Source organism: Pipistrellus kuhlii, unplaced genomic scaffold (assembly GCF_014108245.1).
Source record: "Pipistrellus kuhlii isolate mPipKuh1 unplaced genomic scaffold, mPipKuh1.p scaffold_m20_p_87, whole genome shotgun sequence".
NCBI classification, from domain to species: domain Eukaryota; kingdom Metazoa; phylum Chordata; class Mammalia; order Chiroptera; family Vespertilionidae; genus Pipistrellus; species Pipistrellus kuhlii.
In genome coordinates, this window is record NW_023425592.1 from 597437 (window position 1) to 615055 (window position 17619).

General features: G+C 46.6%; 1 protein-coding gene and 2 pseudogenes across 2 annotated transcripts in view; 2 read left to right on the plus strand and 1 right to left on the minus strand.

Moving 5' to 3' along the window:
- DNAJC5 (DnaJ heat shock protein family (Hsp40) member C5) overlaps positions 1-17619 on the plus strand; it is a 41313-nt gene that overhangs the window by 10134 nt on the left and 13560 nt on the right. The gene's annotated exons all lie outside the window — the stretch shown is intronic.
- LOC118712297 lies at positions 729-1631 on the plus strand (annotated as a pseudogene).
- On the minus strand, positions 2899-3451 carry LOC118712298 (annotated as a pseudogene).

Consider the following 17619-nt stretch of genomic DNA (forward strand, 5'->3'; position numbering starts at 1 on the left):
TTTTTGCTTTTCCAGTTGGGTGTTTTTTGCTCTTTGTATTTCAGATCTTTGACTTGATTCTTGGGATCCTCTAGTCTCTTGTTGGATCTCTGTATATTATTTTTTATTTCAGTCAGCATATGCTTAATTTTTTTTTTTAATTTTAAGTGTTTTTTTTTTTTAATTTTTTTATTAAATTATTATCTGTGTACATATCTTACCATTCCCTCCCTCCCATTTATACCCTCTCTTCCCAGAGTTTTGTGTCCATTGGTTGTACTTATATGCATGTATACAAGTCCTTCAGTTGATCTATTATCTCCCCCAGATCTCCCTACCCCCTGCTGTAATTTGACAGTCTGCTTGTTACTTTACTGTCTCTATATCTTTTGGTTCCTCAGTTTATAATGTTCTTTATTATCCATAAATGAGTGAGGTCATGTGGTGTTTCTCTTTCATTGACTGGCTTATTTCACTCAGCATGATGTTCTCCAATTTCCATCCAGGTTGCTGCAAATGATGAGAATTCCTTCTTTTTTATGGCAGCATAGTATTCCATTGTAAGTTTATTTTTATTTACAAGTTTTGAAAAATGTACAGTTTTTACATGGGTTACTTGTGCAAAGTTAGATTTAGAAGAGTGATAAATGGACACAAGGTGAAAATGGAACATTTAGACAAACTTTTACAAGCCTTGTCCCACACTGCTACTTAAAAGGTACTATTTAAAAGTATAAATATCCAGGGGAGGAGGGGAAGCGACGAGTAAGATGGAAGATGAGGAGGTTGCTGAGAGCTGGGAGGGGGCAGCAGACAGTGGGGAAATAGACAGACGGTTGGGAAAAAAACTGAAGATCACACAAAAAGAGAGGAAATCCAAATCTCCTCCCAAAGTGCCCATTGTGATTCAGGATGATAGCCTTCCCACCGGTCCCCCCCTCAGATCCGCATCCTCAAGAGGCCCACCAGCAACGGTGTGGTCAGCAGCCCCAACTCCACCAGCAGGCCAGCCCTTCCGGTCAAGTCCCTAGCACAGCGGGAGGCAGAGTACGCAGAAGCCCGGAAGCGGATCCTGGGCAGCGCCAGCCCCGATGAGGAACAAGAGAAACCCATCCTCGACAGGCCAACCAGGATCTCCCAACCCGAAGACAGCAGGCAGCCCAATAATGTGATCAGACAGCCCTTGGGTCCTGATGGGTCACAAGGCTTCCAACAGCGCAGATAAATGTGGGCAAGAAAGAATGCTGCCGCCGTCACCACCTCCTGGGTCGTCCGCCATGGGTCACACTGCCGTGGCAGACAACTGGACTTGAGCAGAGGGAAGGACCTGATTAACTTGCACTGTGATCCCCTTTGCTCCTCCCACTGTGACCTTGAACCCCATGCACTGTGACCTCCCCCTTGCCCCCTTTCCCACTGTGATTGGCATGTCTACAAGGGCTGTCCTAAGTCAATGGAAAAGGAAAGGATGGGGGTTAGGGGACTTAAGAGTAGAGAGTCAGACAGTGTCACTTGGCCACTTGGGGTAAAGCCAGTGCCAACAATAACAGTTTATCATGCTCATTAATTTGGGATTTCAAAACAAATGAGAACTCGATCCACCCACCCCCAAGTGCATGTCGTCGTCACTTAAAAGCAAGTTCCATTTGAAATAAATAAATAAATAAATAATAAAAGTATAAATATCCAAAGAAAGATTGCAAACATTGACTTTAAGGTTCTTATAATACTGAAAGGAAAGAAGAAACTAAATCATGCAGCATTAATTCAAGGTTTTCATGGAAAATAGTATGCCACAGATACACTCTTTTCATTGGGTTAAAACTAAACAATGAGGGGAATTATAAGTTTGTTCATCTAAGGTAGCACTACTTAAAAAAAATTAAAGGATCACCAGCCTCCCCACTTTAAAAATACGTTTCCATTCCTCTGCTCCCACACCTCTTAAAAGACTTCCAGTACAGTCGTCCCTAAGTATTCATCAGAACAGATACAACCATCAGAGGCTTAACTACCTAGTACACATCATCGACAACAAAGCTCCCCCCATCCCCAAATATCTTCTATCTGGGATTGGTACAGAAGGCCGACTGTAGTCTGAAACTTAGCATGGGTGTGTCCAGTGAATATCTTGCAAGGAGGGGATGTGTCAGTTACTACAGTGACTATACTCCTCTGGCTGAGTCCTTTAACACTCCTTCCTACCAACAAAAACCACCTTGTAATGCATACTGGCTAGACCTTAGAAATAATGCATTTTTAACTTTCATCTCTTTCACAATGGATGTTTATATGGATTTGTTTCTCTGTTTTCTATAGGCCATATTCCAAATGTTCACTTCTAGGCCCAACACAAGGGTCTCAGCCAGGATGGAACACTTAAATCATTTTGTTAAAAATAACATCCCGGTTATCAAGCTATGCAGAAGCACCACTTGTATAACAATTTGTTTAAGGAGTTTAGTTTAAAGTATGTTAACAAAATACTGCCCCACAGCTGGAGGTGAGATACAATAGAAAAGGAATTAAGCATTAATAATTTTTGCACGTAACCCAGGTACAGTACATTTGATCTCATAGCGGGTGTTTTTGATGTTCAATAAGAAGATAGAAGGGGGCCGAAATCGGTTTGGCTCAGTGGATAGAGCATCGGCCTGCGGACTGAAAGGTCCCGGGTTCGATTCCGGTCAAGGACACGTACCTTGGTTGCGGGCACATCCCCATTAGGGGGCTTGCAAGAGGCAGCTGATTGATGATTCTCTCTCATTGATGTTTCTAACTCTCTATCCCTCTTTCTTCCTCTCTGTAAAAAATCAATAAAATAATATATATATATATATTTTTTTTTATTTATTTTATTTTTTTTAAGAAAGGGGGTAGGAAAAGTTTGGCGAGGGAAGATGGAAACAGCAGAATATTATTTTGCTTTTAATGGAAGTAAATGTGATGACACTGAGGAATAAGGAGACAAAACACATCAATATATAGTTTTCATTTGCCCAGCCTCTTTATTTGCTACACCCAAGTCAACAATCACGCCAGCCTGTTCTACTATTGCAGAGACACGTCTCTCACATTCTCGCGTGTTCTCCTGATACAGCTGAGCAGCCTGGCTGTTTGCTGGACTATTGGGATTTGGCTCATCCAATAGAGACTGTATTAATGTTAAAATGGAAGACACATTATAAGTTGGACTTCGGTTCTGAAGTATGTCCAGACATATACTACCATCTGCATAGACATTTGGATGAAACATCTTAGAGACAAATCTAACCATAGGTGGTTTATTTGGATATTCCTCAGTGAATTCTATTAAAAGCTTAAATGTTCCATCCTCAAATAGGGTCCCCTTGGGCCCGAAAATGACCACGTTCCCAACCATTATGTTGTTCTTGGACAGAGCCCCACTGACTCCTGCAGGGGGGCTCTTCCTGCAACCTCTTGGAAGTCCCCGCTGAGCCGGGGCAGACATATGCAAAAGCTCTGCGCTCAGCAATGGCTTCCCGTCAGCTCTGCCCTAAGACACCCCTGGGTCTCAGTGTCCCGCGGTAATCGCTGCAAGCACCTCTGAGAGAAAGCCGCCTTCAAGTTCTGCCTGATGCCAGACAGTCCAGTTTCTTCCCGTATGAGTCTGGGTCCCCAGAGTCTCTCCTGGAGCTGGAGTTCAGAGCAGTCGGGAGCTTTTGTCTCCCTCCTGCTTGAAAAAGCCAGCCACATACTCAGTTGCCAGCCCTCTCCACATACACGCCTCCATACCTCTGCCTTTCGCAGCTCCTGTGAGTCTCAGTGTGCTTTTCTTTTTCCTACTAGTTGTAGAATTTCCACTAGCCAGCCTTCCTGTGGTTCTGGATGATGTCCGTTTTGTCTTTTAGTTGTAGTTTTGAAATTGTTGTGCGAGGCAGCAGATCATGTATTTATGCCGCCATCTTGGTCTTGTAAAGTATTTCTTAATTACTCCAAGTAAAGTTGCTCCCTGTTTGAAACATTTTCTCATGAAACTCGTTGAGGGTGCCTTCTGTCCCCCGAGGCATGGGTTGTACTATGTGCATCAGCCAGAGTCCCTAGAGCAGCCTTACAAGGTAGTTATTATCCAATTTTATAGATAAGAAAACTGAGAGCTACATATTTCCTTAGTATAAAGGTGTGGTATTGAAGAACACACACATAAAACTGTCACACACGTTAAAATGACAGCACACAGGATTTACAGCTCTGAAAACCGCAGTTTTCTCCGGCCTTTCCTGACAGTTGGGTAGCCCGAAGTGGCTGGTACCAGCAAATTCTATCTCCCACAGGCAGCTCTTCCTTTATAATAATGTCAAGGGCAACTATAGCGTGTCATCTGAGGGGGCTGTGTTGGTGGCTGTGGACTGTGATGCACATGTGTGGACGGCAGGGCCTTGCTTCTGACATGCTCTAGTTTGGGGGAAATGTGTCTGTGATCTGCCCTCTGACTTATGGCGTACCTTACCTTGGTTGCAGTCAGCATGGTGAAGCATGCCTAGATACACCGCCACTTCACCAGACCCACCGTCTCCTCCCTGAATGGGCCGGTGACTGTCCTATCCTTACTTCAGAATGGGCCACCCAGCTGACGGCTCACCTCAAGTCTGTTGAGCCCAGTTAACCTCCCCTAATTAGATGTCCCCTAAAGTTCTGAAGACAGATTTCCCTGGAAAAGGAAAATACCTTTTACATCTAAACGTATGTAACAGGGCCAAAACCGGTTTGGCTCAGTGACTAGAGCGTCAGCCTGTGGACTAAAAGGTCCTGATTCGATTCCGGTCAAGGGCATGTACCTTGGTTGCGGGCACATCCCCAGTAGGAGGTGCACAGGAGGCAGCTGATCGATGTTTCTCTCTCATTGATGTTTCTAACTCTCTATTCTTCTTCCTTCCTCTCTGTAAAAATATGAATAAAATAAAACAAACGTATGTAACAAGAATACTAGTGTTGGACTCCACATCAAAAAATTATAACCAACATTACAGACCTTGTGTATAAACATATTCTTATTAGTATTTTTTTTAATCCTCACATGAGGTTATGCTGATTTTATTATTTTATTTTTTTAAAAATTATTTTATTGATTTTTTTTTTTAGAGAGGAAGGGAGAGAGGATAGAAAGCTAGAAACATTGATGAGAGAGAAACATCGATCAGCTGCCTCCAGCACACCCCCCACCGGGGATGTTCCCACAACCAATGTACACGCCCTTGACCGGAATCGAACCCGGGACCCCTCAGTCCGCAGGCTCCTCCACACGGTGTGCCTGTGTCAGCCTGGGGAGAGTGCTTGCGACAAAGACAATAGCACCAGCCATGACGATGAAGAGCTCCGGTTTACAGATGGGAAGTCACAAAGTGACATGCTCGGCCACAGAGCTGCGGGTCGGTAGGGTTGTGACCAAATCCAAGCCGGGCTCCCAAGCACCATACAATCTGACTGTCAGTTACTGTTGTCCACACGGTAATTCTCGCCAGCTCTGAGCACAGATCTTGCTTTTTTTTTTGTATTTGTTACCTGGAGAGGCATAGTATCATTCTTATTGAGAAGATCTTGCCTTGTACAATAATTTTTATCTAAATATGTATTTTACTAACCACTTATTTATTTTGAAATAAAAATAAATACGCATGTGCACTGGCCAGATAGTTCAATTGGTTGAACCAAAAAGGTTGTGGGTTCAATTTCCGGTCAGGGTACATATGGGAGGCAACCACTCAATGGTTCTCTCACTCCCTCCCTCTCTCTCTAAAATCAGCATAACCTCGCCGAAACTGGTTTAAAAAAAAAAAAAAAAAAAAAACAAGATCTGTGCTCAGAGCTGGCGAGAATTACCGTGTGGACAACAGTAACTGGCAGTCAGATTGTGTGGAGCTTGGGAGCCCGGCTTGGTTTTGGTCACAACCCTAGCAGCTCTGTGGCCGAGCATGTCACTTTGTGTCTTCCCATCTGTAAACTGGAGCTCTTCATCGTCATGGCTGGTGCTATTGTGTCTGTCGCAAGCACTCTCCCCAGGCTGACACAGGCACACCGTGTGGAGGAGCTGGCAGGGACGTGTTTAGTAGCTTGCCCGGGTCACTAAGCCCGTCAGTGGCAAAGCCAGGTTCCAACCCCCACAACACCCTCCTGGACTGGGTACCTGTCCCGCAGACCTCAGGGTGCTTTCACTGGGGTCCGGGCAAGTGTCATGTCTGCACACAGTGAGCCCCTGGGTGGTAGCTGCCGTGTTGGTGAAATCGCAGCAGTGCTGACGAGCGCTGTTCCCCTTGTGCTGGCTCTGTTTAGGTGTGTTCCTGTGGCAATAGGCGGCTGTCACAGATGGACTGTCATGGTGCACCTGGAACTTGGTCTCAGACCGGATTCAGTGGAACAGATTGATTCTGGTCATGGTGTAGGGATGTAGTCACTGTGTGGGCAATTCTGCAGCCAGGGAATCACAGTTTTGTCAGGAGTGATTTTACAGTTTGGAAACCCAGGTTTGGTGGGGCCCTGGGTCAGGCATTTCCCTTCCTCTGGGTGTCTGCTCTGGTCCCCGTCCCTTGGTGGTCAGGCTCCAGGGTTGGTGCTTCCTGTTGACCTTGTGAGTCATGAGGGCAGATCTTTCTTTTCTTTTCTCTTCTCTTCTCTTCTCTTCTCTTCTCTTCTCTTCTCTTCTCTTCTCTTCTTTCTTCCTCGCATGAGGATATTTTCCCACTGATTTTTAGAGAGAGAAAGACAGAACTATTACCATGAGACAACACATTGACTGGTTACCTCCTGCACATGCTCAGCCAGCGCTAGGGTCAGGGAGGAGCCTTCCAACAAAGTTCTTGCCCTTGACCAGCAACAAACCTAGGGCCCTCAGTCCACAGGCCAAAGCTCTGTCCACCGAGCCACACCGGCCAGGCCAGGATGCTTGTTTTCTGTGAGTCCAGGACACAAGACACTCTTCTTCGTGGCCACCAAGCACAGTGCATATCGATGTGAAAAGGCTTGTTAGCTACTCTCCTCTGTAGGTGCGTTCCTTCGCCTGGGACTTTGTTCTTTGTTCCTCTTGTTCTTTTTTTTAAAATATATTTTTTATTGATTTTTCACAGAGAGGAAGAGAGAGGGATAGAGAGTTAGAAACATCGATGAGAGAGAATCATCGATCAGCTGCCTCTTGCACAGCCCCCTCTGGAGGACGTGCCCGCAACCAAGGTACATGCCTTTGCCCGGAATCGAACCCGGGACCTTTCAGTCCGCAGGCCGACGCTCTATCCACTGAGCCAAACCGGTCCCAGCTGTTCCTCTTGTTCTTTGAAGATTTGTGGGGAGGTTGTCCCTGAACAAGTGATCCATTTTACCTTTTTCTCTCTCTCTGTTCTAAGGCTGAGCCTCATTGTTGATTTTTATTTTCAGAGTGAAGGAAGAAAAGGGAAGTATTTGGGGATCCTGTATTTCCAGCGACTTTAGGAATCGTTACATTTGAAATCCATTTGAGGTTGGGAATAAAGGTAACAGACAGCTGATCATATTGTCAGATATGTCTGTGGAGTTCCATTTTTGGTCGGTTCCTTCTGATCCACAGTGTATTATTTTATTTTGGAATAAATATTAAATTTAAAGTTACACATTCAGACAGGTAGTTTTCTGAATCTTCTCACTGTCCCCAGCACTGTCAGCAGCTGGCTCCTTCCTGACAGGCGCTCCAGCCTTACCTGCTTCTTCAGTGTCCTTTGGCCATGGAGTCTTAGAAGTTCAGTGTGGATTTTAAATGAAGATTCCTCTGAGGATTAGACAGAGCTGTCTTCAGACACCAGATGTATTTTTGTCCTAGCAGAGTTTTTTGTCTGGATGGTTGGTCCAGGGTGTGTGAGGCTGAGCAGCAGTTTGCTTCCCAGAGGGGTTTGCTGGTGGTCAGTGCATGCCAGGTGCTACTGACTCGTCACCTAAGGAGTTACCTTTGCCCCCGTCCCCATGTAACTGCCCCCTTGGTCGTCTCGGGTGCTTGCGTGGTCTCTTGGTCTCTGTGTGACATGTCTTGGTCTTGCCCTGTCAACAGCATGTCTCTCCAAGTTGAGTGTGAAGGTGTTTCTTCCTTCTTCCCCTTCTCTTCTTCCGAGTTTTGTCTGTCCTTTCCCTTTACACCTTGTTAAGGCAAAGACATTGACATTGTGTTTCGTGATCATAAATTTGAATTTGCCCAGCTGGTGTAGCTCAGTGGTTGAGCATTGAGCCAGGAACCAAGAGGTCACTAATTGATTCCCATTCAGGGCACAGGCCCGGGCTGTGGGCTCGATCCCCTGTGGGGGACGTGCAGGAGGCAGCTGATTGATAATGTTTCTTATCATTGATGTTTCTATCTCTCCCTCTCCCTTTTTCTCTTAAAAAAAATCAATAAAATATATTTAAAAAAAATTTTTTTAAATATATTCTATTGATTTTCCACAGAGAAGAAGGGAGAGGGATAGAGAGCTAGAAATGTCGATGAGAGAGAAACTTCAACCAGCTGCCTCCTGCACGCCCCCTACTGGGGATGTGCCCGCAACCAAGGTACATACCCTTGACCAGAATCGAACCTGGGACCTTTCAGCCCACAGACCTACGCTCTATCTACGAGCCAAACAGGTTTCGGCTATTTAAAAAATTTTTGAGCTTACTTGTCTGTGAGTTTATACCTGAAGATCCATAAAATTCAACATTACTTCCACTTGTGGATGCTGCGTGTATTCTGGACCAGGGTCCCTGCTCCCAGCGCATCGGCTTTCTCTTGCCTGTCCCTGAGGTGAGGGCAGACGTGGTGGTCCTGGGTGGCCTCTGCATCTCAGAGGCAGTGAGGACCCTAGTGTGGCCTTCATGCTACTGGTCAGCATCACCCAGACTTCAGGCCCTAAAACCTGGCTTGGGGATGCTGACATTAACATTTTAAGTAGTGCTATCTAATGGAGTGTATAGAAATACCACCCTATCTGGTTTGGCTCAGAGGGTAGAGCTTTGGCCAGCGGACTGAATGTCCCAGGTTCAATTCCAGTCAAGGGCATGTGCCCCAGCTGCTGACTCCTCCCCAGCCCTGGTCAGGGCACATGGAGGAGGCAACCAATTGATGTGTTTCTCTCACATTGACATTTCTCTCCGTCTTTCCCTCTCTCTTCCACTCTCTAAAAATCAATGGAAAAATATCCTCAGATGAGGATTAAAATACAACGAAATACCAAAGCATTGTAGCTTTTGTAAAAGTTTTTGAGACTCACTCAGATAACTGCGGAAGTGTGAATGAGGTGTGCTGAGAATGGAAGAGGACCCAGTAGGTTAGGGATGACGACTCCCGCTCAGTGGAAAATCTCACATAACTACATCCCCCTCAGCATACGGGGCCTTCCAACTGCAGCACTGACCTGGAACACCCAGTGCAGCTCAAACTGTGTTGTTCCTAGTCACCAATCGGGCATCTACAGCGAGCTGGAGGGACGCGGGGCTCCTGGGACTCAGCGCAACGAATTGGACTGCCTATGGGTAACAAAACTTTAGAAGAAAGTATAGGACAATTTAATTTTGACCTTGGGATTGAGACAAATTTATTGGACAAAAACAAAGATGGGGTAAGTGGGTAAGTTCACAAAAATTTGGCATGTTCAGAATCTGTGAGTGTGTGGCTGTGTGCATGCAGCCCATGCCACCACAGCTCTGCGCCTGGAACTTGGCCTCAGCAGCCTGTGGGGGTGGGTCCATGGCGAGTCTTCCCTGGCACTCTGTGCGTCTCCGCGGCGTTGTGGAGGTACAGTGGGGAGTGGGCAGCAGCTGGCATCCTTGACACATCGAGCCTGCCAGGGACCCTGGAGTCCACAGGTAGTCCCATACCCTGCATCTCTTCCTCCCGAACTGTGTGCGGTGAAGGACTGGGTTTTTATATTTAATTTCCAATGTCACAGACTGCTGGTACTTGTGCAAACTTCCATGAAAATGACTGACTAGAAAAGTAAATCATAAAACATAAAATATAATACAAGCCCAGGTTCTTCTGTTTTACTTTTCAGTAAACATTGAAGAAAATGGAACTTTTTATGTGCAGTCTCAGGTTTGTATAACCATCACCCTTCAGAGGACCTGACCGTCCCCTGCCCTGGCGCTGACACCCCTCGCCGCTCGGTGTTCTAAGAGTCACCAGGTGGAATGGGGACAGCAGGGCCCCTTATCTCCCCATTCACAAGGACACGTGTCCTGGGCTTGGCGATGACACTCATTCACCAGCAGGTTCTTCGTGTGAGCCATTTCCATTTCTCTTTGGCGAATGCTTAAGGTTGGGATTTATGTGATGAGTCTGGTTTTTACTTTATAGGAAACTTCCAGAGTCTTTTCCAGAATGGCCGTCCCATTCCACGTCCCCCGGCTGTGTGAAGTCTGGGTTCAGTTCGCCGTCACCAGCTCTTGGTCTTGCCAGTCTTTTTTTTAAGCTGTTCTAGCTAGTAAGTGTGGTTCCAGTAGGTGTGTGGTGGTATCTCATTGTAGTAGTTTTACTTTGGATTTCCTAAGGAAGGAAGATGAGAGTACCTTTTGTGCTTGTTTGCTATTGTGTAACAGTTTGTTCACTCTTGCTGACAACTTCTGCATCACCCGGTCTTGAGCCAGCCTCACGATCCAGCCTCAGGCTGGGGCTTCCGTGCCTGGCCCTGACCTCAGGAAACTCGCACCCCAGGCACTGCTCAGGGGTGTGCAGAGCAGCACTGTTATAGGACCTGGGACCAACCCGGCACCTTCCAGGACAGTGGAGTGGTGAATTGTGGGCATTTCACAACATGCAATTTGTCCGGTACCGGAAATGAGTGAGTTACAGCTATTGTACATCCAGCACGTGCAGAGTGAAGCAGCTCACAGTGGTAGGCCATTTTCTTAAGCTCAGAAATTTAAATTAATAGGCGAGGTAGAAACATACCGGAACAAATTTTAAAGCAAGGGAGCTAATCAGGAGATGTGGACAGGGACACTGGACAGTGCAGGAAGTGTCCAGGTTTTGTTGCTTTTCTAGTGTTTAGATCGGTGCTCACGTCATGGCCTACATGTTCCATTTATTCCTGTGTAAAATTATATAATGAAACACTTGGAACAGAAATGGACTTCCTTTAAGATATTTTCAAATCTGTTTTTCCAAAATTGGTATATGGGTTTCCCCCAGCAGTAGGTTGAATTCCACAGCAACTTTATAAACCTGTGCTAGGTGACATGCAAGCACGAGTCAGAATGCACGGCGCGGGAGTCAGCGCGCAGTGCTCACCAGAATGCAGCCTTCCCCGGCGCTCTGCGCCTCGGGGACATGCCTACAGGACAGGGGTGTTGTCTGCTCTGCTTATTTTGTTCGCTGGGAGTTCCCAGCTTTGAGGACAGTGTGGTACATGGCAGATGTTTCAATGTTTGTTAAACAAACTGATAGCACAGACAATGTACTCACGGCCCAGGATGCTCCACATAGAGCAGCGGGCGCTGCTGGTGTGCTTGGGGCAGGCTGACAGGAAGGGTTGCCCAGGCCGGCATGCTCTGCAGGGCCCTGAGGTCTGGGTAGGAGGGAGCCGGGGGGTCAGCGGAGCCTTTGCCTGGGCGGAGTTGGTCCCATCACTTAGTCGCCTGTCAGCCTGGCTGGTGGATACAGAGGCTGGTGCTGGTCTGTGATTTGCTGCTGCAGCTGGGGGTGTTGGGGAAGCTGCAGAGTGGGGTGGTGACAGAAGCAGAGTTGAGCCTTGGACCCCTGGCAGCAGCGTGATAGGGCAGACAGCGTAGAAACCCTGTGCTTACCATATGCCTGCTCCTGTGTCTGCTGGCTTGTGGATGCCTCCTGCTGTTTGTAGCAGCTGCACCAGGTTGCACAGACCTGCATGGGCGCCCTGTGTGTGTTCTTAAAGATGCAGTGTTACTAACGAAAGTCCAGCCTAACACGGGGCTGAACCCTCCAGGAATGAGCATTGGAAATGAACCTGTGATATGTAGTTCAGGTGGCATGGCTGTTCCCAGATCTTGCTTGGGTCTCAGAAATGCCTTTGAAATTTAATTGAAACAGGTTTAGGTAAAGCAAAGTGGTGAGGTGCTACTTCAAACAGGTGGTTCCTGGCCCGTGTGGCTCCGTTGGTTGGAGCATCTTCCTGTATACACAGAGGTTTTAGGTTCGATCCCTGGCTGGGGTGTGTATGGAAAGGCAACCGATTGATGTTTAAAAAAAAAATCGGAGAGAAACCAAGATGGCAGCATAGGGTAGACACCTGAATGCAGCCTACCACAACAATTTTGAATTTAGAAATGGAAAACAGGGGAAACGTTGCCCTGAAGCGCTGGTCGGCTGGCTGAGAGGAGGCTCTACCATCTAGGAAGGAGAGAGGAGGCACTCTGAACCTCAGGAACTGAAGGTGCGGTGAACTGTGCGCGAAAAGGTGGCCGCCCGAGTTCGCTACTGGCTTACTCCCTGCACGCAGAGGGCGAACAGCTAACTCGCGGCTGGCTTTCTTGTTTGGGAGGAAAACAGAATCACCCTATTGCTCTGATAGACGGCCCAGACAGGGAGAGGCCAGACAGTCAGGCAATGGGCAGAGATCTCTCAGAGGTGTGTGAAGCCAGCAGCCATTACTGTGGGACTCAGAAACCAGACCCTCGTAGGGAGGGGCTGAATAAAGCTTGTCTGCACCACCCCGAGACTCTGCCCCATCCAAGTGGAGCACAGAAGCCCTTCCAGTGGCTGGCTAGCTTGTTTGCTGCCAATTGCCAATACGACTCTCCTAGGGAGGGACAGACAGGAATCCAAAGCTTGTCTGTGCCTATACCAAAGAGGTGCGCACGCCTGCAACCAATCTTGTGGGATTCACCAAAGCTTGTCTGTGCCACCCCGAGACTCCGCCCCGTCCAAGCAAAATACAAAAACCCTCCTAGCTGAGACACTTCTTTTTTTTCTTTCTTTTTTTTTTTTAATATATTGTTATTGATTTTTTACAGAGAGGAAGGGAGAGAGATAGAGAGCCTGAAATATCAATGAGAGAGAAACACCGACCAGCTGCCTCCTGCACACCCCCTACCGGGGACATGCCCGCAACCAACGTACATGCCCCTGACCGGAATCGAACCTGGGACCTCTCAGTCCGCAGACCGACGCTCCACCACTGAGCCAAACCGGTTTCGGCATAGCTGAGACACTTCTGATCCTCATAGCCAATTGGCTTGGAGATCAACGGTTCCCAGTGATACCAACAACAAGCAAGGCTTAACAACAAGACTGCTCAGACAACCCACAAAAGGCTACACCAAGACTGTCTACCTCAGGTAACTGGGAGGCTGACTCACTGAACCATATAGGACACCTTAGCACACAAAGCCACCCTACCAACTCAGGGAAGCAGCAAAAATGCCGAGACCAGGAAACAGATTATAAACGAAAGAAATGAAGGACAAAAAGCGACTGGATATAGAGTTCAAAACCACGCGTATAAGGTTTCTCAAGAATTTCCTAGAAAAAGCCAATAAAATAAATGGACCTATGAAAATATGAAAAGGGATCAACTAGAAATAAAGAATACATTGTCTGAAATAAAAAAGTATTATACAGAACCCTAAGAACAGAATGGAAGATCGCAAGAATCAAATCAAAGATTTGGAACACAAAGATCCAGAGGATACTCCTCCACAAAAGCAAGAATATAAGAGAATCTAGAAAGTTGAAGATAGTGTAAGAAACCTCTAGGACAATTTTTTTATTATTTTTTTTATAATCCATAATAGTTTATTTCTATTTGAAATATAATATGAGCATATATATTTTAGCTAAAAAGCTTAGAAAATCAAGTTCCTACTTTGTGTTTAATAATCCGATGTTTGTCTTTTCCTTCTGGCATGCCTTCAATCATGTCATTTTCCTCTTCTTCATCACTGTCATCAGCATTTTCCAAGAAATTGAATGTCTCAAGGACATCACCAGAAGGTCTTTTGATTTCTTGTCCTTTTTGCTTAGGAGATTCACCTCCATTCAGGATCTGTTCTAAATTCTTTGTTTCTACTGATCCATTTGGTTCTGAATTGGATAGTCCAAGTAATGACCTTATCGGCTGAGACCGTACATCTAATATTGTATCTGTGTAACCTACTTCCTGAAGATATTGCCTTAATAGCTGTCTGCCTTGCTTCCACGTTAACTGGCTATTCTGAGGCACTGTGGGAGCTTCTGTTTCTTTGGTTTCTTTTTATTCAAATGTTGGCATTTTCAAATCACCTTGGTTCAGTTCTGTGCCATATTTTAATTTGTGATATTTTGCCCTTTCTTGTTTTAATGCATACCCTAACATCTTTTTTCTTCTTACTAAATCCTTCTTCAAGTTTTCTTGACCTTTTCTTTCTCCTTGCAAAGATGCTATTCGGGCCTGCAGCTCGGCCCGCTCCAGCTCCCAGTGCGCCCGCTCCATCTGGAACCGGGCCCACTCGTGCAGGATGCCCGGGATGGTGTACTGCTGCGGCCGGGACAGCTCGGGGCCCGCGGCGGGCCGCGCCCTCGGCGGCCGGAGGACCCTGCCGCCCCCGCGCCGTTGCCCCCCGGCGGGAGGCTCATGTTCCCCCCCCGGGTCCCGGCTGCTGCTGCTGCTGCCGCGGAGGGGCCGCCATCCCCGGGCCGCCGCCTCCACCACCTCCTCCACCACCTCCCGCGAGCTCGTCCAGTGTGTGTGGGGCCCCGGCCGGGGCGCGGGGCGAGACGCCAGCAGCCGGGAAAGGGCCGGGGAGGGGGCCCCCCGTGCGGGCGGCCGGGCGGAGGCCGGCTGGCAGCGGGGCAGGGAGGGGATGGGTGCTGTAGGTCTGCCGTGGGTCAGAGCAGGGAGCTGCCGGCCGCCGCCACCATTACAGTCCCTCCTCCATCTGCCCGTCTCACTCACTCACTTTAGGGAAAAGGGGGGCGGGGGGTCCTCTAGGACAATTTCAAACGAACCAACATCAGAATTATAGAGGTACCAGAAGAAGAAAGAGAGCAAGATACCGGAAACATATTGGAAAACTTCCCCCACCTGGTGAAAGAAATAGACTTACAAGTCCAGGAAGCGCACAGAACCCCAAACAAAAGGAATCCAAAGAGGACCACACCAAGACACATCATAATTAAAGTTCCAAGAGCAAAAGACAAAGAAAGAATATTAAAAGCAGCAAGAGAAAAGCAGGTAGTTACCTATAAAGGAGCACCCATACGATTGTCAGCTGATTTCTCAACAGAAACCATGCAGGCCAGACGGGAATGGCAAGAAATATTCCAGGTGGTAAATAGCAAGAACCTACAGCCAAAAATACTCTACCCAGCAAAGCTATCACTCAGAAACGAAGGCCAGATAAAGAGCTTCACTAATAAAAAAAAGCTAAAGGAGTTCATCACCGCCAAACCAGAATTATATGAATTGCTGAAGGGGGTTCTTTCGGAAGAGAAAGTAAATAAAGACAAAAACTATGAACAACAAATACGTAACTATCAACAAGTGAATCTAAAAACCAAGGGAATTTAAAAACCTGATGAACAATATTAACTTGACTGTAATAGAATCAGAGGTATGGAAGGGAGTGGACTGACGATTCTCGGGGAAAAGATGAGTTGGGGGTGTGGGAAGAGACTGAACAAAAACTGTGCACCTATGGGTGAGGACAATGGGGGTTGGGGAAAGAGCAGAGGGTGGGGTAGGAACCTGGTGGAGGGGGGAAAAATGAGGAACTTTTGTAATAATATGAACAATAAAGGTTTATTTTTAAAAATTAAAAAAAATAAACAAAACTCACAGTCTTATCTGATTTGGCTTAGTGAATAGAGTGTCGGCGAGTGGACTGAAGTGTCACGGGTTTGATCTGGTGAAGGGCAAGTGGACTCAATCCCCAGTGGGGGGCATGCAGGGACAGCCGATCAATGGTTCTCTTTTCTCATTGATGTTTCTCTCGTTCCCTCTCCTTTCCTCTCTGAAATCAATTTAAAAAAAAATTTTTTTTAATAAAAAACAAACTCACAAAAAGGCCCTGGACAAGTAGCTCAGTTGGTTAGAGGGTCATCCCAATACGCCAAGGTTTTGTATTTAATCCCTAGTCGGGCACATACAAGAATCAACCAGTGAATGCATGAATAAGTGGAACAACGAGTCAGTGTTTCTCTCTCTCAAATCAATAAAAAATTTAAGCCCAGCCAGTGTGGCTCGGTGGTTGAGCGTCAACCCTATGATCCTGATTCCTGATCAGGGCATATGCCCGAGTTATGGGCTCAACCCCCAGTGTGGAGTGTGCAGGAGGCAGCTGATCAATGATGTTTCTCTCATCAGTAATGTTTCTCTCTCACCCTCTCCCTTCCTCTCTAAAATCAGTAAAATATATTTTTTAAAATAAATGAAAATATAAAACAAACAAAAAACCTCACAGAACTTGCTTTCTTGTCCTGGCCCTTGACTCAGTTGGTTGAGCATCGTCCTGTGCACTGAAAGGTCTTGGGTTCAATTCCCCTGCAGACACATACTTAGGTTTTGGCTTAAATTCCGGGTTGGTGTGCATGAGGGAGACAACTGCTCCATGTTCCTGTGCACTGAAAGGTCTTGGGTTCAATTGTTGTCTCCCTTTTGCCATCACCTTTCCTCAGGATAAGACAAAATCTCCATTTGTGGGCTAAATCTGTCTTGTGGTTCAGACTGTGTTCCAGTTGAACAGAAACTCAAACGTACACATTGCCTCGTAGTGGCTCCTCCATAACAAGATGCTAACTTTTGAAATGTGTGCGAAAGAGCGTAGAAATTTAATTTAGCCATTTCTGTGCTTGGACAGCATTTATTTTCTCTTCTGACTCAAAACACAAAACACCAGTGTGAAAACTGTGTGTAGCAGCTGCTTTTTCTCAGAGCCGGTTGGTGTTTTATGCGCAGTGGTTACCGATGCCACGGGAGCGAGCGGCTGTAGCTGCCCCATGAAGGTGTGGAGAACTTATGCTCCTTTTTATTTTCTTTATCTAACGGCTTTGGGAACAAATATCCTACTACAACAGTTGCTCCCTTTTTTTAGTCTCACTGGAAGGCATGCTTTTATTGCTTTTAGAGAGAGAGGAAGGAGGAGAAAGAAAACCATTGATGTGAGAGTGGAACATGGAGCAGTTGTCTCCCTCATGCACCCCAACCGGGAATTTAAACCAAAACCTAAGTATGTGTCTGAAGGGGAATTGAACCCAAGACCTTTCAGTGCACAGGACGATGCTCAACCAACTGAGTCACGGGCCAGGACAAGCTGCCCCCTTTTTCTGATGCAGGTAAAATTGGCATTCCTCGAAGTGCACAGATACTAACAAATGTCCCTGACTTTTGGTGTATGCTGTGTTTGTGAAATTAAGTTGCAAAATGTTTCTCTCGCCCCAGAAGGTCTGTCTCTTCACGGTTTGGTGCTCAGTGCAGTGCGTGTTTGATTGCTCTACTCCATCGCTGTGCTATTCTTATTAGAGAGGAGGGTCCTGCACAGAACACGCCCACAGCTGACACGCTCAGTGCTGCCTCCAGTGGCAGGTGAGGGAGGTCCTCTGCTGCTCATTTTCTTAGTGGCAACTTTTTATGAAAACGATACCTGGGTTTATTAATTTAAACAACATAGAAAAGCATGGCAATGAACATGATTTTAAAAACCAAGCAGTGGCCAAAACTGGTTTGGCTCAGTGGATAGAGC